The sequence below is a fragment of the Lonchura striata genome, chromosome 3, assembly GCF_046129695.1.
Source record: "Lonchura striata isolate bLonStr1 chromosome 3, bLonStr1.mat, whole genome shotgun sequence".
Classification (NCBI taxonomy): domain Eukaryota; kingdom Metazoa; phylum Chordata; class Aves; order Passeriformes; family Estrildidae; genus Lonchura; species Lonchura striata.
In genome coordinates, this window is record NC_134605.1 from 56,177,851 (window position 1) to 56,190,588 (window position 12,738).

Consider the following 12,738-nt stretch of genomic DNA (forward strand, 5'->3'; position numbering starts at 1 on the left):
GCTGACTGATGAGTTGTTTGTCCTATATTTTATGACAACATTTAAAAATACACCTGTAGTACAATCGATGTTCCTAAGGAGCATTTTAAGAAGTTAGTAGATAGAAAGTACCATATGTGCAAACCACTGCAGTGAGTTAAGAAGATTCTTATTGAAGATTCAGTTGAGTCTTTTGAACTGAAAAAAATATTTGTGGGGTTTGTTCTGAAACTTACTAAATTGCTTTCATTATATATCTGCAGCTAAAACAGATGTCTTTTGATATTGTGCTATTCATCTGTTATTAATTATCTACTTAGACATATGAACAAACCATTTGAAAACTACAAGCATTAGCAAGCTGAACTCTTCTGTATGGGATACACTCAAAATTTTCCTCTAAACTAAAATGTCCCTCATTAAAGGAAAATATTTAGGTATTGAGACAATATCCGCTGTATTCATAAGCCTATAGTTGAACTTAATAACTAACTTATTTTCTAATGGAAATCTATGTGTGTGTTGCTTGCATATATTGATGTTGCTAACTTGTCTTTCATGGAGAAATTAATTGTCTGCTCTAACAAGCAGGAAAATCATATATATAACATTCTATATATACAGCAAGACAGACCTCAACCTGGGTTCTTTTACCTCAGGTGGGTTCTTAGACATTGGATTAGATATGCTACGTCAATAAATCATCTCTACAACATGCAGAGTAAATTTGTAAAATATTTTGGGTGCCTTGCAGTGCAATTTAACAAGCCCAATAGGCATTTGAATTCATGGCTCTTTCACTTCTTTGAAATTGCTGAAGATCATCAATAAAACTTCTGAAATGCCCATATACTAATTGAGGGGAAAAGAGGGATGGAAAAAGAGAAAAGCATCTCTACTATGGCTCCAGCCCAGGAAAAGAAAATCATACTGCTGAAAATTTTCTCCAAAGAACAAAAATGAGACAAAAACCCACCCCTCTTCAGAAGAGGAGTAGTGTCCCTCTATACTGGGTTTGACTGTTAAATTTGGGTTAAATTTCTTCATAGTAGCTCATGAGGTGCTATGTTTTGGGTTTGTGACCAAACCTGTGTTGATAACATAGGGCTGTTTTAGCTCTTGCTGAGCAGTGCTTGCACGGTGCCGAGGTCTTTTCTGTTCCATCAGTGAGCAGGCTGCAGTGCTCAAGATTTGGAAGTGAACACAGCTGTGAGAGCTGACCCCAGCTGACCCAAGGAATATCCCATATTACATGACACTCTCTCAGGAGAGAAGCTGATGGAAGGAGGTGGAAGGGAAGGTGGAATTTCGAAGTTATGCCCAAGTCACCATTAACTATCAGGCCCTGCTTTCCTGGATGTGGCTGAACATTAGCCTGCCAATGGGAAAAAGGGAGTAAACTCCATGTTTTGCTTTGCTTCTGTGTGGGGCTTTTGCTTTACCTACTTTATCTCAACTCAAGGGTTTCCTCACTTTTTCCTCCTTCCATTTCTCTCCCAGGTCCTGCTGTGAAGCTGGGTGGGACTGAAGTGGCTCAACACAGCACTCTTGGGAACAGCACCTTAGACATGCTGTAATATGCATTCAGTACAGAAGGTATGCTGTCAGTAATTGCTTTTCAGATTGTCACTTCTGATTCCTTAACTGTAGGTCCCTGCTCCCTAAAAACAAACAACTTTCTTTGTCTGAAAACCCCTTCTTCAGAGATAATCCTTAAAATATATTTTGATATGGAAGAAGAGGTGTAAAGTTGGTGAAATAGGTGATACCTTTAAATCATGCAGGCCTGCACAATTAAGCAAAATGTGTATGAGAGAATATTGGGGGTGCATAATATTTTTGCAAATAAGAGAGATTTAAGTTGGTGGGTTGATGCATATCTTTTTAATGATAGAGAATTATTTTAGTTAAAGAGACCCCTTTTAATTCTTCCTGCTTGCTCACTAAGCCATTGTCCAACGCCACTGATTATCATAACAAAACATCAGAGTCAATTATGAGCATTAAAAAAACTGGTACACAAAACCCACTAAATTCAGTTTTGCGGCCTCTAGGTCTCAAAGTACTTTTATAGTTTTTCTTATTTTTTTTAAATCACCACTACTTGCAATAAAGACAACCCAACCAACCAAACACAGGCCTTTCAAAAGTTGGATTTCTAAGGAAGAAAAACTTAATATTTCATATCACTGTAAGAAAATATAGAAGTATGCCCATACAGAATTAGACCAAAGGTCTGCCTTTCTCTGACACCAGATTTAAGAACTTTGTACATTTTAAGACCAGGGTCACCTGCAGTGGTCATTCTCCAAACTATTTCCTTTTCTTTAAAGACTTGCATTTCAGGTGATGCTTTTGCATTTCGTAGTCTTGATAGATTTATTCTATGAATTTGAACAGTTGCATATTTAACCCATGTAAGATTTTAGCCTCAAAGCATCCCATGGTAAAGACTTTGAAATGTTGTTTGCACAGTGTGTAAAAAGTTCTCTCTTTCTGACTGTTTGGAGCTGTCATTCCCAAGGTTGGATGGCAAATTCACAATAATTGGAAATGCAACACTTGTGAAAACAAGACTGGTGAATAATGTGAAGTGGTGCCGCAGTTTCCTGTGGCAGGTGATATCAGATAAGATTATTAAATGGCACAATTGCTCAGATCTTGGCAATATGAAGATGAAGGAAAAGGGCCCCTGTGCCACTTTGTGTGGCTGAAGCTACTGGGGAAAATCTTCTGGCTCACCAGAAAGATCAGATGAACTTGTGGTGAGGGGTTTGCAGAGGCACAAGGTGAAAAGACTGATAAGGAGAGAGAGCAAAAGCAATTCATACGCCTCACATGTCATTGAAGCTATTACAAACCAGCAGTAACGCACAAAGGTCTGTTGATAAATTAACACTTCTTGTTATGAGGACAAAATATATGAATGATGCAATTGAAGTTCTTTATAACTTAGGAGGGCAGGCTTGCAGAAGTAAAATACCAAAGCAATTAAGTATTGTGTCTAGATGAAACAAAATACTAGGAGCTGGACATGGAATAAAGTTAAAGCATAAAGGGAGCATAGGCTGAATATAGAAAAAAAAAAAAAGAAGAAAAATAAAAGATACAATAATAGTGGAATCAGGTGTATCCATTTATGATAGAATTTTGAATATTTCTTCCCACATCCATCCAGAAGGGATCACAAATCTGAGGGTTTCTTGTGTCCCATAATTGATAAATCCATCTTTTTAGTGTCATTTTTTCAGCAATCTGTGTATGCAACCCATGTATGCAAAAGCAGATAATGTGAATTTATTGTTTGATATGCCAATAAGGATTTGGGAACACTGAGGTGAAGTTCTTGATGTTTTTCACAACTAGACTATACAACATTTCACAACATTTGGTTAATTGGAGTACTCCTTTACAATCAGATGTATAACAAAGTGTTCAGGAGATGCTACTCCTTGCTTGCAAACACTCAAGTTTTCATATCTATCACTACAACTGCATTTTTGGTGCAAAAAGCATTTGTACTACTACCTCAAACAATGTGTTTTCTTAACTTCATGGCTACAGCTTTCCTCTCAGTGCAGCTCCTGCTTCAAACTAGGAAACCAAAGAACACTCCTTATGAACCAGTTGAAGATAACACCCTGCCTCTCCCTCAAATTCTCCTATTTGGTCATGAAAAGGGGCCCCAGTTTCTTCCTTTTGTTGTGTATTCTGCTGCCATCCTGTGGCTATTTCTTTTCATTCACATCAAGATTTAATAAAATACTTGGGTTTGCACCTCATGAAAATTGTAGGTTCCACACTCTGTCCTCAAATTTCTACAAAACTTGTCTCTAAGAAGTACACTCCTTAATTTCTTATTTATTGATAAAGTAGGCATCTGGTTGACACTTGCAGAATAAGCATTTCAGAAGTTTGCAGCTGGATTGTGAAAGTAGTTGGGTAAAAATACACATAATTTTCCACAATAAAGAGTAACATTGAGTGCACATATACTTTTACAGTTCTGTGAAAAAAAAACCCAATTTTTCTCACATGATACTTTCCAGTGAGATGACATAAAGTGAATTATTCATAATGGCATCTTGAGTTATCTCAGACAAATTCTACTTTTTTCAATATACTGGGTTTGATTTTGATGTGCAATCATTGAATCATTGAAGAAACCTTCTGGTTTTTATTTTTTCCCTTGAATTATGCATTTAGAGATAGGAAATATTTTTTTTTTTCTCTGAGCCTTTTTCTTCTGGTTTTAGTCTTGAAGGTCTTATGAAGATGATTTGATGGTGGATATGGTGTGGTTCTAGGTTGACAATTGGACTTGATAATCTTAAATGCATTTTCAAAACTATTTGATTATATTATTTTAGGGTGTAATCAGGGTAGAAAACTCTTCCTAGCCTCTAAGATAGCTCATGTAGCTTGTAACATCATCAGTCTTCCTGAATTTCAAAAAATTACTTTAGTAGCCTAATGGGTTTTGGTTTTATTTGGAATCTCCTTTTTGGGGAAAGAATAGGCTTCTAATCTGACCTGTCTAAACTGGAAATAAAAGAACATAATGAATTGCAGTGGACAAGTTCTCTAGCTGTTGACAAAGTCTGCCTGATAATGTTTCTCAACATACACATATGTATGTGAAGCACAGGCAGCCTTGTATTATTTAGAGTGTGCAGACACCATCCCATCGAGTCTGCTTTGTCTATGATGCCTTTTACACACACACTTTGTGTCTCTTTGATGGTGTCTGACTACTGCCCCCTCATCAGGTCAGACACATACTCTGAAAATCTGTGTGGAGGATCAGTATGTGGCTTCTTTGTGGATAATAGGCTTCCATATCTTAGTTCTGTTTAAAGGGGAAGAGGTTATAGGGGGAATTTTCTAACCTTCTGTAGTTGTCAGATTTTTGCCTTAAGTACCAAATGAAATTTTGTGTTACCAAACTCTTCCTCAAACATGAACATATTATGTAACATATCAGTTTTAAAGAGATAAATGATAGTGGTTTAAGCAAATATTAAGATACATAGGGCTGCTAAGAACAATACTCCATGCTAACAGAATTAATATAAATTCCATCCTCCTCTTAACACACTTGGGTATGCTGTAGTGCCTAAGTTTTAATTTATCAATATGCGTAAATGCAAAAATTTCTGCTGTTCTTTCTGCCTAGGAGCATTGCCATCTTGCTGAAGTTCAGCACTGCAGCACCTACTTCATGTCTAACATATTTGGGAATTACAAATTGCCTGACACTCCCCAAGAGCATTGAATGCAGTACAGATCTGGAGGGGAAAGGATGCTTTTCATAATGTGGTAAGCAGAACTTTATAATCCTTACACGTTTGCAGTTCCTAAATTAAGATATAATTGCCTGTTGCTTTACTGTGTCTGACATCTCTGAAGTGGCAAGCAAAAGGAGTGTTGCAGGTTAAAGCTGAGATGCCTATTTCTGCTGTTGCAATGCAACTGTTTTCCTCCCATTTGCTTATAAATCTGCCACATTCCTTAAAGGCATAAATTTTCCACATTTTATGTTAGTTTAGGTGGGAAATTATTTTAAAACTTTAATTTCACACACTTGTCTATCTATATATATGTGCATGAACCACATGAAGAGAATTTGTCCATTTATCATCAATCAGAAACTGCAAGGCAACAGCTGAACTAAATTTTGACAAACTAGCATCTTTGTAGTATTAGCTTGGAATCTAAAGTTGAGTATGAGGGAAAAAAGTGAAGCTGGCAGAATATTAAAATCATATGCATATACAGCAGGATGTTTTCTCATCACACTTGGGAACAACAGCATAACACTCACTGACACAGGAGAATTTTATGGTTTTTTCTGCTCATTTTTAAGTGACTGCAAGTACTGGCTGCTTTGGGAAACATTTTAACTTCTAAGATCTTAGCTTCAGAGCAGAGGGTAAACAGAAGCAAGAAAAGGGAAAAAACTTGCTCCCAAAATTTGAATTGTAGGCTTCCAATACACACTTAGTAATACTTCTAAAATGTAGAGATACTGTGATACTGATACTTTAATACTGTGATACTGAACTTTGTCTGACACAATGGCCTGTTTTTAGCAAAAGAAGACAGATTTGTGTGGACAGCAAATTTTTTTAGAGTCTGGTGAAGCATTTTGTTTGGTTACCTGTTTATTTTTTCCCAGCAAAGCCAAACTCCTGTGTTCTGTCCAGAATAGGTATATGCTAGACAAGCATGATACGGGAAGCCAACATGTCAGACACTGGCTATAAAAGCTGTGGACAGCATTAGAAGGGGTAGGAAATGAAGCTGATGGGTTTTTAAACAACTTTTTTTTGGAAAAGGTATCTTCAATCATTAATAGTTTTCATCCAGTTTTGTTTTGCTTGCATGTGCATAATTTGGAGTGATGAATTTTTTGATAGTTGGAATCCACCAGTCAAAGAAAATGAAATGTTAGCATCCTGAAAATCACTGAAATTTGATTAATATGGAAGGATGAGAAGCAATCAACTTGCTTGACATGGTACTTATTGAAAAGAAAGCTAAAAAGCCCTGTAATTTTGAGTTGTGTAAACTATTTAACTTTCTACTAAGAATTAATTGAAGGAGCAATAGGAAGATGGGATTTTTCCAGTCAGCAGCTCTTTATAATCACTATGTCTTGATAGGTCACACACAGATTCCGTAACAACTTAACTGTGGTATATTAATTTTCTAGCAAGATACTGACTCAGGCAACATAATATTATGATGTTTTTCTGCCTTGATCATAACTCCTCGGTCAAATTTCTTTCCAGAATATTGCATACAACCATAAACTTTTCTCTCTACTGATAATGTGAAGATGAAGGCTAGTGTGAAGTTGAAAATGTACTCATTATTATAGCTGCAGTTAAACAGGAAAGAATTCAAAATTCTTTTAAACAAAATAAGAATGGAAATTGAACTGGGAAGTATTGCTTTACTTCATCACAGTAATTCTTATTACAATAGTAAAGATATTCAAAAGCTGTTTAGAAAAAGCATTTGTCTAAGTTTAAAATCTGTATGTAAAAAGCTGTGTACAGCATGGGGAAGGCAGTATGCCTAATCCTCAGAAACTCATCTTTGTCTTATCAACTGATACATTGAATTACAGGGTAGGAAACTGAGGGAATTTCTCCAATGAAGAATAGTTTTGCAGAGGAAAACATGAGTTTTATTATTTACTGTGGAGACAAGTTCAAATATTAATTGAGCTAGACTGCAATACTGCTTTACCATAGCCCCTGATGTCTTCATTCGAAGATAAGGAAAATGAAGCAGAGGGAGCCAGGCTGCTTCACTTTAGCAAGACTTGCAAAATCTCAGAATTATGTCATATCAGTCCAAGGTCCCACCACAGCCAGTGCATAACCAGTCTGTGACTGCTGGAGCATGGAAAGCCATCCAGCTGGCCCCCAGCTGTACAGCTTGGAGCAGGATGCATCGCTCCACATGTTCCTTTCTGTTGTGTGAGCAGGAGCAGAATGCATTTGCCATTTTAACCTCTCTCATACTGACACCTATGCACTTTTAACAAAGGATGAGCTGTAGCATCAGGCTACTCAGTAATTCTGTGGCCCGCTGAGTACTGAGTTTTTGAGTTTTGAATTGTAGAGTTCTCAATACAAAACTATCCTTGCCTGCTGTATCCAGTTTGGGTTTAGAGAATTCTTTTTCCACAAAAAACGAAAATTTGTTTTTTCTTCTCCATATGTACCAGAAAAAAAGTTATTATGAAAACATTATGACCAAATATCCGTAGGTCCTGGAACTGCAAATGTGAATTTTAAAAAGAGTTTCACGAGATTATTAGGCCTATTCCTGTCTGCATGGGCAAAAAAGCCAGCCCTGTGTCTCTGAGACAGCACATTATCTCTGCAAACACTTGTGAAACTCTCTTCTTTGTGGAGTATACTGGAAACCCACGAGAAAAACCTGTCCTCATTGCCCTCTTTGCAGAGTTCTCAAAGTTCACATTACAGATGATGAGCCACCACTTATGAATTAGCATATTATATAAATCATGCTTGATTATAAGGGTATATTCCCACTCCTTCACCAGCACAATGAAAATAGAACAGGAAAAAAGAACTGTATGACTGTTTTATTTACGTAAAGACATGTCATTAAAATTCTTTTGATTTTCCTGAAGGCAATTTTTTACATTAGTAGGAATACAGATCTGGCCTAATTTCCTATCTGCAAATTAATGAGGACTGGAGATATTTAAATTACAGTCAGTGAACTCAGATATTTAGAAAAGGGAATATCTCTGGTGAAAGAGATGTGTGAGGAAAAATACTGCAATGAAGATGGAAAAGAGAACTTTTTGTGGATTGGATGTATGACAATTTTCAGTATAGAGTGTTTTTTTATTTGGGGAAGGAATTTAAAATAGGTATTGCAAACATAAATGGATGCTTGTCAAAGCTGGGCAGAGTTGGATTTTTTCCCTGAAAACAAGAAGCTATTCTGCTTTTTCTCTTCTTTTGCCTTCATTGCTGTATGTGCTTTTCAGTCAGGGTTATATATCCACCCTAATCTGAGCTGTCACAGACATCAAATCATATGTTTTAATTCCTCAGTAGGGTACTGGACCTGGTATGGCAGAGCTGCACAGAGAAAAGCAAGCTGGTTCCTAGAGGCAGTGTGCAGGTCACAGTAGGAGGTGGTGGAGTTGCAGATCTTGTACAACAGCTGGATCAAGTGCAGCCTCATGCAGATATAGGCCCCCTCCCTAATAACATCAATGTCTACAAATTCTCTGTGCTCCATGGGGAATCATGGAACACACATGCTGCACAAGCACACTTGTGTATTGTGCTTACTCTATCCTTTTTCCTTACAACACATTCTTGAACTTACAGATTTTTTCATTTATAAAAATCAAAATTATTTAATTTTTTCTTTTTCTTCTTTACAATTGTTATAAAGCCTACAAATATTTGAAGTTAGAAATCTCTGACTTTTTTATGTTACAATTTTCAATTTGATAAGGAGAGCTTAAATATTTGACAAAATAAAAAGTGCTGTAATATTATTTTGATTATTTCTTTCATTAGTAATCATATTAATTTAAAGTCTAAATATATCTACTGAGTATGTGTATTTCCTTGGCATTTTTGTTTCTAGTGTTTCAGAGCAGTACCTTGTTGACAGCCCACTTCACACAGTTCAATCATCTACCATTACATTCATCGTGCAAAATAATTGCTACATTCTTGGAAACTGGCTGCAAAGAAGTTGATTGATCAAGTGAAACTTGAGGACTGGATTGGAATGCAGAGAGATTATGACAGAATAAGAAAGTGGATAAAATAATTTTTAATTGTGAACGCAAAAAATAAATGTTTTTGAAATTTTTCCAACTCTGAGTTTCTGCCCAAGGGCCTTGCTGGTGGCTGATCCCATTTCCTGCAGTACTCTGGCCTGTCAGGCAGTGCCCCAGACAGCCACTTACTGCATGGTGGCAAAGCTGGAAAATTTAAACTGGAAACCTAAAACCCCTGTGGACTGAAAGATGCAAGTCTCTTGCAAGACACAAAAGATCCTTCCAGCTCATCTCTTCTAAGGATTTAACAGAAGTTCTGCTGTGGGCAGGCAAGGCACGTGTAGCCACTTACTGGCCATACAGACTGAGTTAGTGCCTTCTGCCAAAGAAAGGTCCCCCAAAGAAGTGTTAGCTACAATCTCGGTGGAGATATGATGCTGTTTCAGTGCACAGGTCTGGAGTAGATGTTCTCTTGAGGTTTAAATTTTTCTTATGAAATACACTGTGTGTGTCTGTACCGATTTTTTTTTTTTTTTCATCTGACCGCTAAAATATTGTAGTACAGCATCTCCATATTGGCAGGTGAGAAGAGGTTTTTATTGAATCATACAAGAAAGCTGACAGCTTTCCTCAGTCTTTAGGAGTGAACTCTCACTAATTAACTGTGGCCTTTGCTGCTGCTGACACGTGGCAGAAAGGTTCTGTGTACATTTTAAGATCAGCGGAAAGAATTGTTGGCAAAGATTTTCTGACCGATACATGCTCAACTTGCCAATTTCAACCTACCAACATCCAAAGAAAATGTAAATAAACCCTTGAAAAGATCATCTCTTTTCAAGCTTGGTCTTAATCCAGATGGTTCTCATAATCCTCCCCATGTGTCAAACTGGTGTTACTATCTTTCCTGGTATCCTCTATTAGAGAAATAATTTGAAAACTACTGAAGTAATAATACTGTATAGTTCCTGCATGCAACAAATATTAATGTAAGGTTAAAAGTAATTAAATAAATTAAATCTGTATTGTTGAGTTTGATACCTATATCACTTTTATCTTTGGAAGCTTAAGCTAGTTTTTTTATTAAGGCTTGATAGTGTTAAGCCAGTAAGAGAGCAGGGAAAATGGGTAAGGGTAAATTAATGCAAACATGCTCTGTTGTATTCATGAAGAATTCACCATGAAGATCTTAAATTTTCTCTAGAGATAAGCTGAACTGGCAAGCATGCTTTTACAGTGGAAATATATTTTTATATTTTTCAGGAAAAATTCTTCCTCAAAATCCATATATATTTAAGAAATGAAAACTGAATGCTGATAAGTTCACCAAGATTTGGGAGACAATCTTTTAATTGTCTATTTAGATTTCTGCTGGCAATAAAATAACCACTGTTATAATCACAGTTCCCAGACATTGAATTATCTGTATATATTTATTTCATGTTTAAAATAATCATTCATGCTACCATGGAGTCCCTAAAAGGTTTGAAGTCATGTTTACATCCATCTTTACCTGGAAATGCAGTTATAGTCACTTAAAATGTATCAGTATATCCTGGTGACAAAGAATCCTTAATTGTTTGCAGAAACCAAGTGTTATAGGAAATTAAAATATATTAAACTGGAAACATTGGTAAGTGGAGACAATAACACATCCAGAGGATTAAAGAGGAATCCTAGAGAGTACTCAAAATAAATCCTGTGAGGAGATCAGCCGGAGGCTGCATCTCCTCCTGCCCAAGGAACCAGCTGCTCACAGACCTCAGAGGTGCTGCTACTGTCCCTGTGCTAAGTCATGTGAGAAAAGTGCTTGGGAAGTGTCAATTTACATATCATGACAAATAAAATTGCAAGTTCAATGCATCTATGGATCTAATTAATCTTGGGTCTCAATCTTCCAGCTTTTCTCTCATAACAGACCCTTTCTGTCTAACTGTAGACAGTAGAAAATGGGGACAGTGCCTATTAGTCAGTGCCTGCCAGTCATCAGCTGAATGGATCCTAACAGAGTTTCAGAATATGTATTTGAAGACACTAGTCTTTTTTCAAGCTCAATTCCTCCAGTGTAAAATTGGATGGATAGTAAAACATGCTTCAGAAAAGCTAAGAAACTGATGGGGTTTTTTTAGATATAAATCCAACAGTTCTTAAAGTAGTTGACTGTAGTAGGTTGACTAATACATAATACTTGTAGATGTTGAGCCACTGAGCTCAATGGTAGTTAGATCTTGGGTGATCATTCTTCACCAGCTGATCTACTTTACCAGCTGATATTTCATAACAGATTGTAGTCCCCTGCATTTCATTAAAAGGAGTTGCAGTTTATGTCCTACATTTACTTCATATCCTGTAGACAGCTCACTGTGAGACTGCACAAACCAAGAGTGAGGGAAGCAGCTGTTATATCTGTCCTTTTCAATGCAGGCAATGTATTTGCAAGCAATTATTTTTCAGCACCTTTTCTGAATTCATGTCCTCTATGCTCATCAGAGAAGACAAATTAATTAGTATAGTGAGCATATTAATGTAATAAGAAACAGAGAACCTTCAAAAACTAGGGCCCAGTTTTGGGGTCTTATGGGGTTTTTTCCCAAATAAAAAATAGCTTTAAAATTACTTCTCCTTCTCTTTATTTTTCTCTAGTATTTTTTTCTTTAAGGACTTCCAATATAAGCTGCCTTTTGGTTTTCTTTCTTTTTATTTCTAAAACATGGAAGGCCAAATGTCCATTCTGGGACAGGAGACATGACCCACCCAGTCATGAAAGCATCACAAGAGCAAGCATAAATCTATTTACCCAAAAATTACTGCTTCCTTTCCCAACTAGTTCTGAATTTCATAAGGTCTTCCTGAAAACTTTTATGTCAGGTTTTTTCTTTCTTGCTATCTTCCTTATCATCTCACCAGCTGGGCCTTGCCATGCTGGGAAAGAGAGGATCTGATACAGGGGCAGGAGTCTTTATGGTTTTCCATAGAAAGAACATAAGTCAGATATTCATCTGATATAGAGTCACATACCTTCACTGACTTTGAATCCATATTTTGTCTCAAAGAAATGAAAAGAAGCACCCCAAAATCTGTCAAGTTGCAGCAGTGTATAGTTAGGGGTATCAAGACTGGTCTTAAGCATTTTTTTCTTGTTCCTGTGGCAACTAACTTCTTCATTGCCTGCTAGGAATCTCAGTATAATACTGCTAACCCTAAAAAGAGCAGCAGAGTCCATCTGCCAAGGCAAATTTTAAAGTAAAGTACCAGGTCTGGGACCTAGATGAGAAATACTCCTAGATGGAAAACTCCTGACCAGAACTTTCCTGGGTTGGCTGTCCAGTCCATCTTTGGGTCATCAAATGTCACAAGGTGCCTTGTTACTCCAATTCAGTCAACTTCAAAAATCTTAGTTGTGGTTGATTCCTTATAATCTCACCACACTCTGGATGCACCCCTTGTCCATCTGCCTTCTTGATGATTAT

The 12,738-nt window shown here is 36.8% G+C and overlaps 1 long non-coding RNA gene across 1 annotated transcript in view; it reads left to right on the forward strand.

Annotated features, from left to right (window-relative positions):
* The window catches only part of LOC110476005 (uncharacterized), a 54,440-nt gene that overhangs the window by 33,050 nt on the left and 8,652 nt on the right, over positions 1 to 12,738 (forward strand). The window contains exons 5-6 of the long non-coding RNA XR_013339603.1: positions 1,480 to 1,575; positions 5,156 to 5,298. This is a non-coding gene — a long non-coding RNA (uncharacterized LOC110476005). The remainder of the gene's footprint in view (positions 1 to 1,479; positions 1,576 to 5,155; positions 5,299 to 12,738) is intronic.